Genomic DNA, 11,930 nt, shown 5'->3' on the forward strand with positions numbered 1-11,930 from the left:
CAAAATTTGGTGAAATAAGTCCTGCCATAGAAAAGGACACACGTATGCAGGAGTATCTGCAGAAGCTGGTACGCAATCTTAGATCGTCTTTTCCACTAAACACCAGTGGTGCACAGAGTGAATCTCAATGCTTTGTCATGGCTAGGAGGAAATGGTGTTTTACTTGTCCACATCTGAGGGACCGAGGGCGGTCTGCTGTGCTGAAACAACGTTGAGTAGGGTGTCCCTGCAGAGTTGCAAATTCGGTCATATACAACATGAGTAGAGTTGAGCGCGGTTCGTGGTTCGAGGTTCTCCAGTTCTAGGCTCGAGTGATTTTGGGGCCTGTTCTAGATCGAACTAGAACTCGAGCTTTTTGCAAAAGCTCGATAGTTCTAGAAACGTTCGAGAACGGTTCTAGCAGCAAAAAAACAGCTAATTCCTAGCTGGCTTTCCGCTGTAATAGTGTAAGTCACTCTGTGACTCACACTATTATGAAATTTCAGTGTATAGTGTGCGGGAACAGCGCCTTCAGATCACTGCTGTTTGTATAATGGCGATCGCCATTTTTCTTTTTTTTTTCCTTGTCTTCCTTCCCTAAGCGCGCGCGTGTAGTGGGGAGGGCCATTATGGCAGCCAATCCCAGACACACACACAGCTAAGTGGACTTTTAGCCAGAGAAGCAACGGCATGTGTGATAGGATGTCCATGTCACATGTCCCTGCATTATAAAACCGGACATTTTCCTCCAGCACGCCATTATCTGCCTTCTGCGTCCTTGGTGTCAGACATCACTGGCGCAGCTCCGTCCTGAGTCCTATCGCCGATACAGCTGTATGCGCTCCATACACAGCGCTGGACAGCTTAGGGAGAGCACTTTCTATCAGTCCTTTAAGGGCTCGTACCGCCAGGGTCAGAGCCATAGGTGACAGGTCCTGAAAAAAGAGACAGCGTCTGTGTAGCTAAGGTCAGGGATTTCCTCGCTGCATTTCCCCATTAGGAGGGAATAGAAAGGCAGGCTTCCATTCCTCTACCCAGAGCCCCACAATCCTGGCACTGTACCCTCCTGTCCTCTGCACACTCCAACTCATTATAACTAAGCCATTATACTAGCAAACACTGAGTGTACCTAGTGGCATCCTAAACGTGGCTATTGGACTTTTGTATAGTCCCACTAGTGCAAAGATATTTGCAGCACGTCTGCCTGCATTGCATACTCCAACTCATTATAACTAAGTCATTATACTAGCAAACACTGAGTGTACCTAGTGGCATCCTAAACGTGGCTATTGGACTTTTGTATAGTCCCACTAGTGCAAAGATATTTGCAGCACGTCTGCCTGCATTGCACACTCCAACTCATTATAACTAAGCCATTATACTAGCAAACACTGAGTGTACCTAGTGGCATCCTAAACGTGGCTATTGGACTTTTGTATAGTCCCACTAGTGCAAAGATATTTGCAGCACGTCTGCCTGCATTGCACACTCCAACTCATTATAACTAAGCCATTATACTAGCAAACACTGAGTGTACCTAGTGGCACCCTAAACGTGGCTATTGGACTTTTGTATAGTCCCACTAGTGCAAAGATATTTGCAGCACGTCTGCCTGCATTGCACACTCCAATTCATTATAACTAAGCCATTATACTAGCAAACACTGAATGTACCTAGTGGCATCCTAAACATGGCTATTGGACTTTTGTATAGTCCCACTAGTGCAAAGATATTTGCAGCACGTCTACCTGCATTGCACACTCAAACTCATTGTTACTAATACATTATAATACCAAAAATTGAGTAAACTTAGTGGCATCATAGAACACACAAAATAACATGAAGATACCACGTAGTCTCAGAGGGGTGACAAGAATACGGGTAATGATTCAAGTATATATGTTATTAAAGTCTATGATGAAATCAGCCAGCCTAAATAATTAATGTCAGTCAAGGACAAATGCTTGGCTGAAAGTCAGAAGTTATGCAACAAGACTCAATGCAACTCTATGAGAGCCACAATTAGGTTTTCATAGAGTTGTATTGATTTGTGACCTCCGGGGCACTTCATGAAACACTCAAGCTTTCAATAGATCTCAAATCACAGAAGATCGACTGGAGCACTGTTGCAGTACAATGAAGACAGCGAAAGGGGTGAGATGACTTATATCTAAAGCAGAACTTCAGCAAAGCAATAAATATACACATTGGAGTAGTGCTTTAAAGTCAAACCGCGATTATTTTTGACTCATAGACCATTATTTAGCTTAATCCATAGCATTAGCTATTTTGTGTGCTTTAATTTCAATCTCTCTGAGCCACATCATGTAGTTGTTAGGAAAATTTAGAGACAACTTGTATGTAGTAATTCTTCCTTGAAAAGTAGTTTCTCATTTTTGTATCATTCAGAATTGTGAAATTCTTTAGACTACACATTCTACAATGCCAGATCTGCTGTTATCGACTACTAGCACTCCTGAAGCAACATGGTTTGTGTATTGAAGCCCAGCATGATTGTGGAGACTTATGTATATAACAACTCAGGAAGGGTTTGGAATTAATTTTTTGTTGCATTGTTTTTTTGCTTTTGCCGTATTTAGGCCCAATTATGTAAGAGAAAAGGTGCTAATTCTTTCAGCAGTATGTTGTGGATCGTGATCACATACTACTGATAGGGCAGCACTCCAGAAGGAGGAATGATCCATGGGGTGTCTGTGTGTGCCCTCATAAAATCAATACTAGTGTATTGCCTTTTGATAAGAGAGGATCAATGACTTATTTTTACGTCATGACACAAATCTGTAATCCAGTGTAGCAGTAAAATACCTAATACAATAAATTGCTTACCTACCACAGGTCAAAGAAAGTCAAAAACAAAGTAAAAATGTTGACAAATATGTTTATCTGAAGAGGTTGTGAATAGACGGGCATAACACTACATAACGTTGATAATATAAATCACCTGATGGATATGGCTTCTGTTCCACCTGCTGAACAAAAGAAGCACCAGGCTCAATCGCAAGTTGTGGATCAGAACAAAATATTCAGATTTTACTGACACTGCCTTTATTCAGATAACGGTAATACACGGATATGAGTAAAAAAATGATTAGGCATTGCAATTTGATGTTAATGTAATTTCTTCATTAGAAACAGATAACAGGAAATTACCTTTGTAATTATACACACAGGTAACAATGACGTAATGATGTCACATGATAAACTACTTAAATTGCGTAAACTCTTCCAAAAGTATATAAATAAAACAGATATTCACATATCCAAAGTATTGTTGCATAAGGTGTTAAAAATTACATGTTACAACCAACTTTATAAATATGTATATAAAAAGATAGTGTCGTATTACATTGATTAACAAGTATTTTCTATGGCTTAATTTAAAACTTCTGGGGCTGGTGTACAAACTTAAAAAATCCAGAAAGACATTCAATTAATCAGTCTCTGGAATTAGTTCACAGTATTTAAAGTTCTAATATGTTTTAAAATATAATGAAGACTACTGGGATCTTTTCTAATGTTCAATGGTTTAGACAAACTGCAGTTAAGTACTGACGTGCTAAATCATTGAGTTTATCTATTTTTCAAAAGTTAAAAGTTCTTTCTAGATGTGAAACTTCCAAATGTCAGTGCTGTGCCATGATTTGACATGGTTGCAATAATATTAATTTGATTGTAAACCAAGACAGTTTCCTAATTAGTGAGTTCTTAAACTATTGCACTTCCTATATTAAACACTCATGAAATTGTTCCAGAAAATGAAATACTTCTAAAAAAATGAGTGCAATTAAAAATGTTTTGTTCTACACATTTTTTTCCCTTGTGTATATTGGAACAACACAAAAAAACAGAGGATAAAAAGCCAAATTGGATATCATTTCACACAAAACTCCAAAAATGGGCAGGGCAAAATTGTTGGCACCCTCAACTTAAGGCCCTGTCACACACAGAGATAAATCTGCGGCAGATCTGTGGTTGCAGTGAAATTGTGGACAATCAGTGCCAGGTTTGTGGCCGTGTACAAATGGAACAATATGTCCATGATTTCACTGCAACCACAGATCTGCCAAACATTTATCTCTGTGTGTGACAGGGCCTTTAATATTTGGTTGCACATCCTTTGGAATAAACTGCTTTCCATAGCCATCAACAAGCTTCTTACAACTCTCAACTAGTAATTTGAACCACTATTCTTTTCCAAATGGCTCCAGATCTCTCATATTGGAAGGGTGCCTTCTCCCATCAGCAATTTTAAGATCTCTCTACTGGTGTTCAACAGGATTTAGATCTAGATATACACTGTAGCTGGCCAGTTCAGAACTCTGAAAAATACTCATAAAATCTTAACCCCTTCACGACCATGGATGGATATATCCGTCATGGAGCGTGTCCCGTTAAGACACTGTCAGTGTTCAGTTTTCAACAGCTGATATGTGTGCCTGCATGTTGCGAGTGGAATCGCTTCCACTTGCAACATTTAACCCCTTAAATCTTGCTGCCAAAGTCTGGCAGCGAGATCTATATGCGTGCGGCAATGATTTTTACTTACCGCCGCCCCCACCGGAAGTCACGTGCGTGATCATGGGACTTTTGGTGGTTGCCATCGTACCACAGGGTCATGTGATGACGCCTGCATCTATGAAGTTTCACTTTCGTTTTCCCTCGGCCGGGAGCAGAGAGAAACAGGAAGTGACTGAATCTGCTGTTTACAGCTGTATAGCTGTGATCAGCAGATAGATAAGAGCGATCGGATTGCTGATCGCTATAGCCCCCTAGGGGGACTAGTAAAATAAAAAAAAAATTAAAATTTTTTTAAAAAAAAACAAAAAAAACCCAAAACCCTAAAAGTTCAAATCACCCCTGTTCCCCCCATTGAAAATTAAAGGGTTAAAAAATAAATAAATATACACATATTTGGTATAGTCGTGTTCAGAAATGCCCAATTATCAAAATATAAAATCAATTAATCTGATTGGTAAATGGCGTAGTGTCAAAAAAATTCCAAACGCCAAAATTACGTTTTTTGGTCGCCACAAGTTTTACACAAAATGCAATAACAGGTGATCAAAACGTAGCATCTGTGCAAAAATGGTACCATTAGAAACGACAGCTCGAGACACAAAAAATAAGCCATCAATGAGCCATAGATCCCAAAAAATGAGAACTCTACGGTTTTCAGAAAATCAAAAGCAAAACGTGCGCCACTTTTATTGGACAAGCTTGTGAATTTTTTTAACCCCTTAGATACAGGTAAACCTATACATGTTTGGTGTCTACAAACTCGCACCAACCTCAGGTATCATACCCGCACATCAGTTTTACCATATAGTGAACACCATGAATAAAACATCACAAAAACTATTGTGCAATCACACTTTTTTTGCAGTTTTTCCACACTTGGAATTTTTTTGCTGTTTTCCAGTACACCATATGGTAAAACTTATGGTTTCATTTAAAAGTACAACTTGTCCCGCAAAAAAAAAGCCCTCATATGGCAAGATTGACTGAAAAATAAAAAAGTTACGGCTCTCGGAAGAAGGGGAGCAAAAAACAAAAATGCAAAAACAGAAAGTGCCCCGGGGCTGAAGGGGTTAATTTTGATTAGTTTTGAAGAAAGATTAAAAGTGAGAAAAGTCTATATAATTATACCCTAAGGCTCTAAATTACAAATTAATTCACAAGATAGTGGACCAGCCAGCGGTATATCCCAAGAAAAGGGGGGTAGTATCGCTCCACCAGTCAACTTTACAACCAAGACATAAATCAAAATTTACAAACATTATAAAAACAATCAACCACAAGTCATTTTAACTAGATCCAATAATTATTCATTATTCGCATACTGAAAGAGGAGAAATAAATATCACTGCGAGGTGTACAAATGGATTCACCAAACTATCTCTCATGTAACAGTAGGATATATATATATATATATATATATATATATATATATATATATATATATATCTCTATATATAATTGCCTTATTCTGTCTGTCTGTCTGTCTGTCTTGCTCCAAAATTGTGTCCTTACGGTGACACAAAGCGGATTGGCCGCTGGCCTCGCCATGGCCCCGCCCCCCCGCACGGATTGGTCGCTCGCCCTGGCTCCCCCCCCACACGGATTGGCCGGCCGCTCGCACAGGCTCCACCCCCCACACGGATTGGCCTCTCGCCCCGGCACCCTGCACGTATTGGCAACTCGGCCACGCCCCGCCCCCCTCACGCAATGCACGCTCGCTCTGGCCCCGCCCCCCGCATGCATCCCCGAACTGACACGGAGACACGACTCCCAGGTGAGTACTGTCCCCCCGGGAGCCCACACCAGCATACGCCGCCAACCCAGCCGACACAAACCCTCGCATTGCTGGGGTTTGCCGCCGTATGCTGGTGTGGGCTCCCGTGCGAGTGGGGGACGGGATGCGCTGGTAACCATGGTAGCATAGTTACCAGCGCATCAAGGTCCTGCAGCGGCGGAACATCCACACGCACACACATAACAGACACACACACACACACACATACACACACACACACACACATCAGATCACACTCACTCTCACACACACATCACATCGCATCCACACACTCACAGCATCCGGAGATATCGCTTGCTTCTCGGTCGCGATACTGTGCTGTGAGCTTCCAGGACCTGCTGGAGGATCACATGGCCAGAAGCATGTGGTATCTCCGGATGTTGTGAGTGAGCGCGTATGTGCAATATCGTCAATGTGTGTGTGTGTGTGTGTGTGTATGCGATCGGGTGTGTGTGAGTGTATGCGATCGGGTGTATGTGAGTGTATGCGATCGGGTGTGTGTGAGTGTATGCGATCGGGTGTGTGTGAGTGTATGCGATCGGGTGGGTGTGAGTGTATGCGATCGGGTGGGCGTGAGTGTATGCGATCGGGTGGGTGTGAGTGTATGCGATCGGGTGTGTGTGAGTATGCGATCGGGTGTGTGTGAGTGTATGCGATAGGGTGGGTGTGAGTGTATGCGATCGGGTGGGTGTGTGTGTGAGTATGCGATCGGATCTGTGAGTGTTGGCAGAGGAGCACGGCATGCTGGAGGAGGCTGGGAGGAGAGAGGCTGATCCTGGGGAAGGCTGGGAGGGGGAGGCTGGGAGGGTGTAGGCTGATGCTGGGGGAGGCTGGGAGGAGAGAGGCTGATGCTGGGGGTGGCTGGGATGAGAGAGGCTGATGCTGGGGGTGGCTGGGATGAGAGAGGCTGGAAGGAGAGAGGCTGATGCTGGGGGAGGATGGGAGGAGAGAGGCTGATGCTGGGGGAGGCTGATGCTGGGGGTGGCTGGGATGAGAGAGGCTGATGCTGGGGGAGGCTGATACTGGGGGAGGCTGGAAGGAGAGAGGCTGATGCTGGGGGAGGCTGATGCTGGGGGAGGCTGATGCTGGGGGAGGCTGATGCTGGGGGAGGCTGGGAGGGGGAGGCTGATGCTGGGGGAGGCTGGGAGGGGGAGGCTGATGCTGGGGGAGGCTGATGCTGGGGGAGGCTGGAAGGAGAGAGGCTGATGCTGGGGGAGGCTGATGCTGGGGGAGGCTGGGAGGGGGAGGCTGATGCTAGTGGAGGCTGGAAGGAGAGAGGCTGATGCTGGGGGAGGCTGGGAGGGGGAGGCTGATGCTGGGGGAGGCTGGGAGGGGGGGGCTGATGCTGGGGGAGGCTGGGAGGAGAGAGGCTGATGCTGGGGGAGGCTGATGCTGGGGGAGGCTGGAAGGAGAGAGGCTGATGCTGGGGGAGGCTGATGCTGGGGGAGGCTGGGAGGGGGAGGCTGATGCTAGTGGAGGCTGGGAGGAGAGAGGCTGATGCTGGAGGAGGCTGGGAGGAGAGAGGCTGATGCTGGGGGAGGCTGGGAGGAGAGAGGCTGATGCTGGGGGAGGCTGGGAGGCGGAGGCTGATGCTGGGGGAGGCTGGGATGCGGAGGCTGATGCTGGGGGAGGCTGATGCTGGGGGAGGCTGGAAGGAGAGAGGCTGATGCTGGGGGAGGCTGATGCTGGGGGAGGCTGATGCTGGGGGAGGCTGGGAGGGGGAGGCTGATGCTGGGGGAGGCTGGGAGGAGGGAGGCTGGGAGGAGAGAGGCTGATGCTGGGGAGGCTGATGCTGGGGTTGGCTGGAAGGAAAGAGGCTGATGCTGGGGGAGGCTGATGCTGGAGGAGGCTGGAAGGAGAGAGGCTGATGCTGGGGGAGGCTGATGCTGAGGGAGGCTGGGAGGTGGAGGCTGATGCTGGGGAAGGCTGGGAAGAGGGAGGCTGGGAGGAGAGAGGCTGATCCTGGGGAAGGCTGGGAGGAGGGAGGCTGGGAGGAGAGAGGCTGATGCTGGGGGAGGCTGGAAGGAGAGAGACTGATGCTGGGGGAGGCTGATGCTGGGGGAGGCTGGGAGGGGGAGGCTGGGAGGAGAGAGGCTGATGCTGGGGGAGGCTGGAAGGAGGGAGGCTGGGAGGTGGGAGGCTGAGAGAAGAGAGGCTGAGGCTGGGGGAGGCTGAGGCTGGGAGGAGAGAGGCTGATGCTGGGGACAGAGAGGCTGATGCTGGGAGGAGAGAGGCTGATGCTGGGAGGAGAGAGGCTGATGCTGGGAGGAGAGAGGCTGATGCTGGGAGGAGAGAGGCTGATGCTGGGAGGAGAGAGACTGATGCTGGGAGGAGAGAGGCTGATGCTGGTGCAGCATGGGGGATGGAGCACGTTTGGGAGTGCGCAGCATGGCGGATGGAGCACATTTGGGAGTGCGCAGCATGGCGGATGGAGCACGTTTGGGACTGCGCAGCATGGCGGATGGACCACGTTTGGGACTGCGCAGCATGGCGGATGGACCACGTTTGGGAGTGCGTAGCATGGCGGATGGAGCACGTTTGGGAGTGCGCAGCATGGCGGATGGAGCACGATGGGGGGTGCGCAGCATGGGGGATGGAGCACGATGGGAGGTGCACACCTCCCCCCAACACACACACACACAACACACCACACACACACTGGGAACCACAAACACCGCCCTACACAGACACCCACACACACAGACAACGCTGCACACACACAACACCCAACACACAAACACCGCGGCATACATAAATATACGCACATACCACGCAACACACACATTGCACAAAACATACCTTCCCCCAAAACACACCACACCCACACAAACCGCGCAACACACACACACACAATGCTACAGACACACAGCGCTCCACAAACAACGCAACACACGCAACACACATACAACACCGCTCTCACCCCCCGCCACACCCAGACAACACCCAGAACATGTACAGCGTCCTACACAAAGACTTGGTAACTACACACAACAATATATATATATATATATATATATATATATATATATATATATATATATAAAAAAAAAACCAAAAATCATACAGTAACTACACAATACGTAAATTCTAGAATACCCGATGCATAGAATCGGGCCACCTTCTAGTGTATATATATATGTGATGGAAATTTTAACACTATAAATAGTTTTAATTATATCGGATAAATTGGTAGATATGTAGTTTTACTCTATTGGTGTGAATTTTACATCCAATATTTTTTTATGCCCAAGGCAACACTTTGACCCCAATATTTTACCCGACGCGTTTCACCTCCTTGGGTGGAGGTTCATCTGGGGTATTATTATAACATATATTTCAATCCATATATGTCAAATAATTCAAAATGTCACATCAGACAGATAATAGATTCAAATCCTTTGGTTATGAAGGTATTTTGTACTTTAATTGGGTTCCTCAACAGGACCTCTTTTCATATAGATGTAGCCTCACTATGGTGAAAAATTTCACATCAGAGAAATCTTGCCTGTAACTGATATAAGAACCATAGTTTGCAATAACCATTTAGTCCTCATTGTATTGGTTCCTGTGACTGTATCTCTCATAAAATGTTAATCTGCTCCTTAAGATGAAGAGAAAAGGGGGGCCAATGACCTCAAAAAACCACTCCAGCTAATTATCGTGGTGTAAAGCTGCAGGTAAGGGTCCTCCTCTCTTATCAGATGTCAGGCACAGTCTCTGACTGTGAACTTGATTAAAGCTACAGTGCCTTTTGTTATAAAATTCTTGATTATGCTGCATACTGTGGACAAACAAAGATCAAGATTACAGCTGAGCGATCTTGACTGCAAAAGATCGAAAAATGGCAAAACCATATTATCCTTGGTGGCATTGGGTAGAGATTGGAAAACCGAACATTTGATCGAAAAGTTGGAAATGTTCAGTTTGCATCAGAACATGTTTGATTTCCAGAAACCATCCTCTCCCGACCCCAGACAACCATGTCAAATATTGGTATGGCTGTGATTGGCCAGGGAAATCATTATAAAAAAAAAAATGGTAAAAGCAGATCATAGCAAATCTCCTTGTGGATATAAAGCTACTTCCAGGCCCCCTTATTATCCCTCATACATATGCACTGCTTTCCCCTCCCACCGGCGTCTCTAGGCAGTCAGACTGCGGCCCTACCCTCTCTGCTAGCATCTGTGATTGGTTGTTATCACGCACACTGTCTGCATCCTTATACTGGTGTAAAATAAATAAATACATTTAAAAAAATGTTTGAGAACCCTACATGTGTTGATTAGAGATGAGCAATGTTCGAGGTTCGCCAATTTCATGTTCGAGTGATTTTGGGGGTGCTCGAGATCGAACTCAAACGCAAGGTTTTTGCTAAAAGCTCAACAGCTCCAGTTACGTTCGATAACGGTTCGATCAGCAAAAAGCCTAGCTAGTTACTAGCTGGCTTTTCACCGTAATAGTGTGAGTATTCACACTATTATCAAATTTCAGCATATAGTGTGTGGGGGGGGCGCGCTTAGATCTGTGCTGCTGGGAGAATGGCGATCGCCATTTTTTTTTCTTTTTTCCTAAGCGTGCGTGCAGTGGGGCGGGCCAGCATGTCAGCCAATCCCAGACACACACACAGCTAAGTGTACTTTTTGCCAGACAAGCAAGGGCATGTGTCATAGGCTGTGAATGTCACATGTCCTTGGCTTATATAATACGGCCATTTCCCCTGTCGCTGCCATTATCTCCTTTGTGCGTGTGGGTGACAGTCACCGCTCACGCAACTCCTGTTGCCGCTCCTCCCGTATACGCTACACACAGCGCTGTACAGGTTAGGGACAGAAGTTTATTTCAGCCCTTTTCAGGGCTGATTTCCTGGGGCTCAGAGCCATAGCTGACAGGCAGGTCCGTGGAAACACTGTATACAGCTTTAGATAGCGTCTGTGTACCTAAGCTCAGGGAATTCCTTGCTGCATTTCATCATTAGGAGGGATATAAAGTGAGGCTTCCTTTCCTGTCCACTGACCCACAGAACCCGGCCACTGTACCCACCTGCCCACTTTTTCCATGCTATTTTTATAGCAAACAGTGCTGAAACTTAGTGGCATCCAAAAAGTGGCTGCTATACTCCATTATTGTCCCACTGGTGCCAAGCAAGTTCCAGCACCTCTGCATTCTACCCTCCTGCCCATGTTTGCTACGCTATTTTAATAGCAAACAGTGCTGAAAGTTAGTGGCATCCAAAAAGTGGCTGCTATACTCCATTAGTCTCCCACTGAGGCCAAGCAAGTTCCACCACCTCTGCATTCTACCCTCCTGCCCATGTTTGCTACGCTATTTTAATAGCAAACAGTGCTGAAACTTGTTGGCATCTACAAAGTGTCTGCTATACTAATTTAATGTCCCACTTGTGCCAAGCAAGTCCCACCACCTCTGCATTCCACCCTCATGCACATTTTGCTACGCTATTTTTCTAGCAAACAGTGCTGAAAATTAGTGGCATCCACAAAGTGTCTGCTATACTAATTTAGTGTACCACTTGTGCCAAGCGAGTCCCACCACCTCTGCATTCTACCCTCCTGCCCATGTTTGCTACGCTATTTTTATAGCAGACAGTGCTGCCAGTTTT

The sequence above is a fragment of the Anomaloglossus baeobatrachus genome, chromosome 3 (genome assembly GCF_048569485.1).
Source record: "Anomaloglossus baeobatrachus isolate aAnoBae1 chromosome 3, aAnoBae1.hap1, whole genome shotgun sequence".
Classification (NCBI taxonomy): Eukaryota; Metazoa; Chordata; class Amphibia; order Anura; family Aromobatidae; genus Anomaloglossus; species Anomaloglossus baeobatrachus.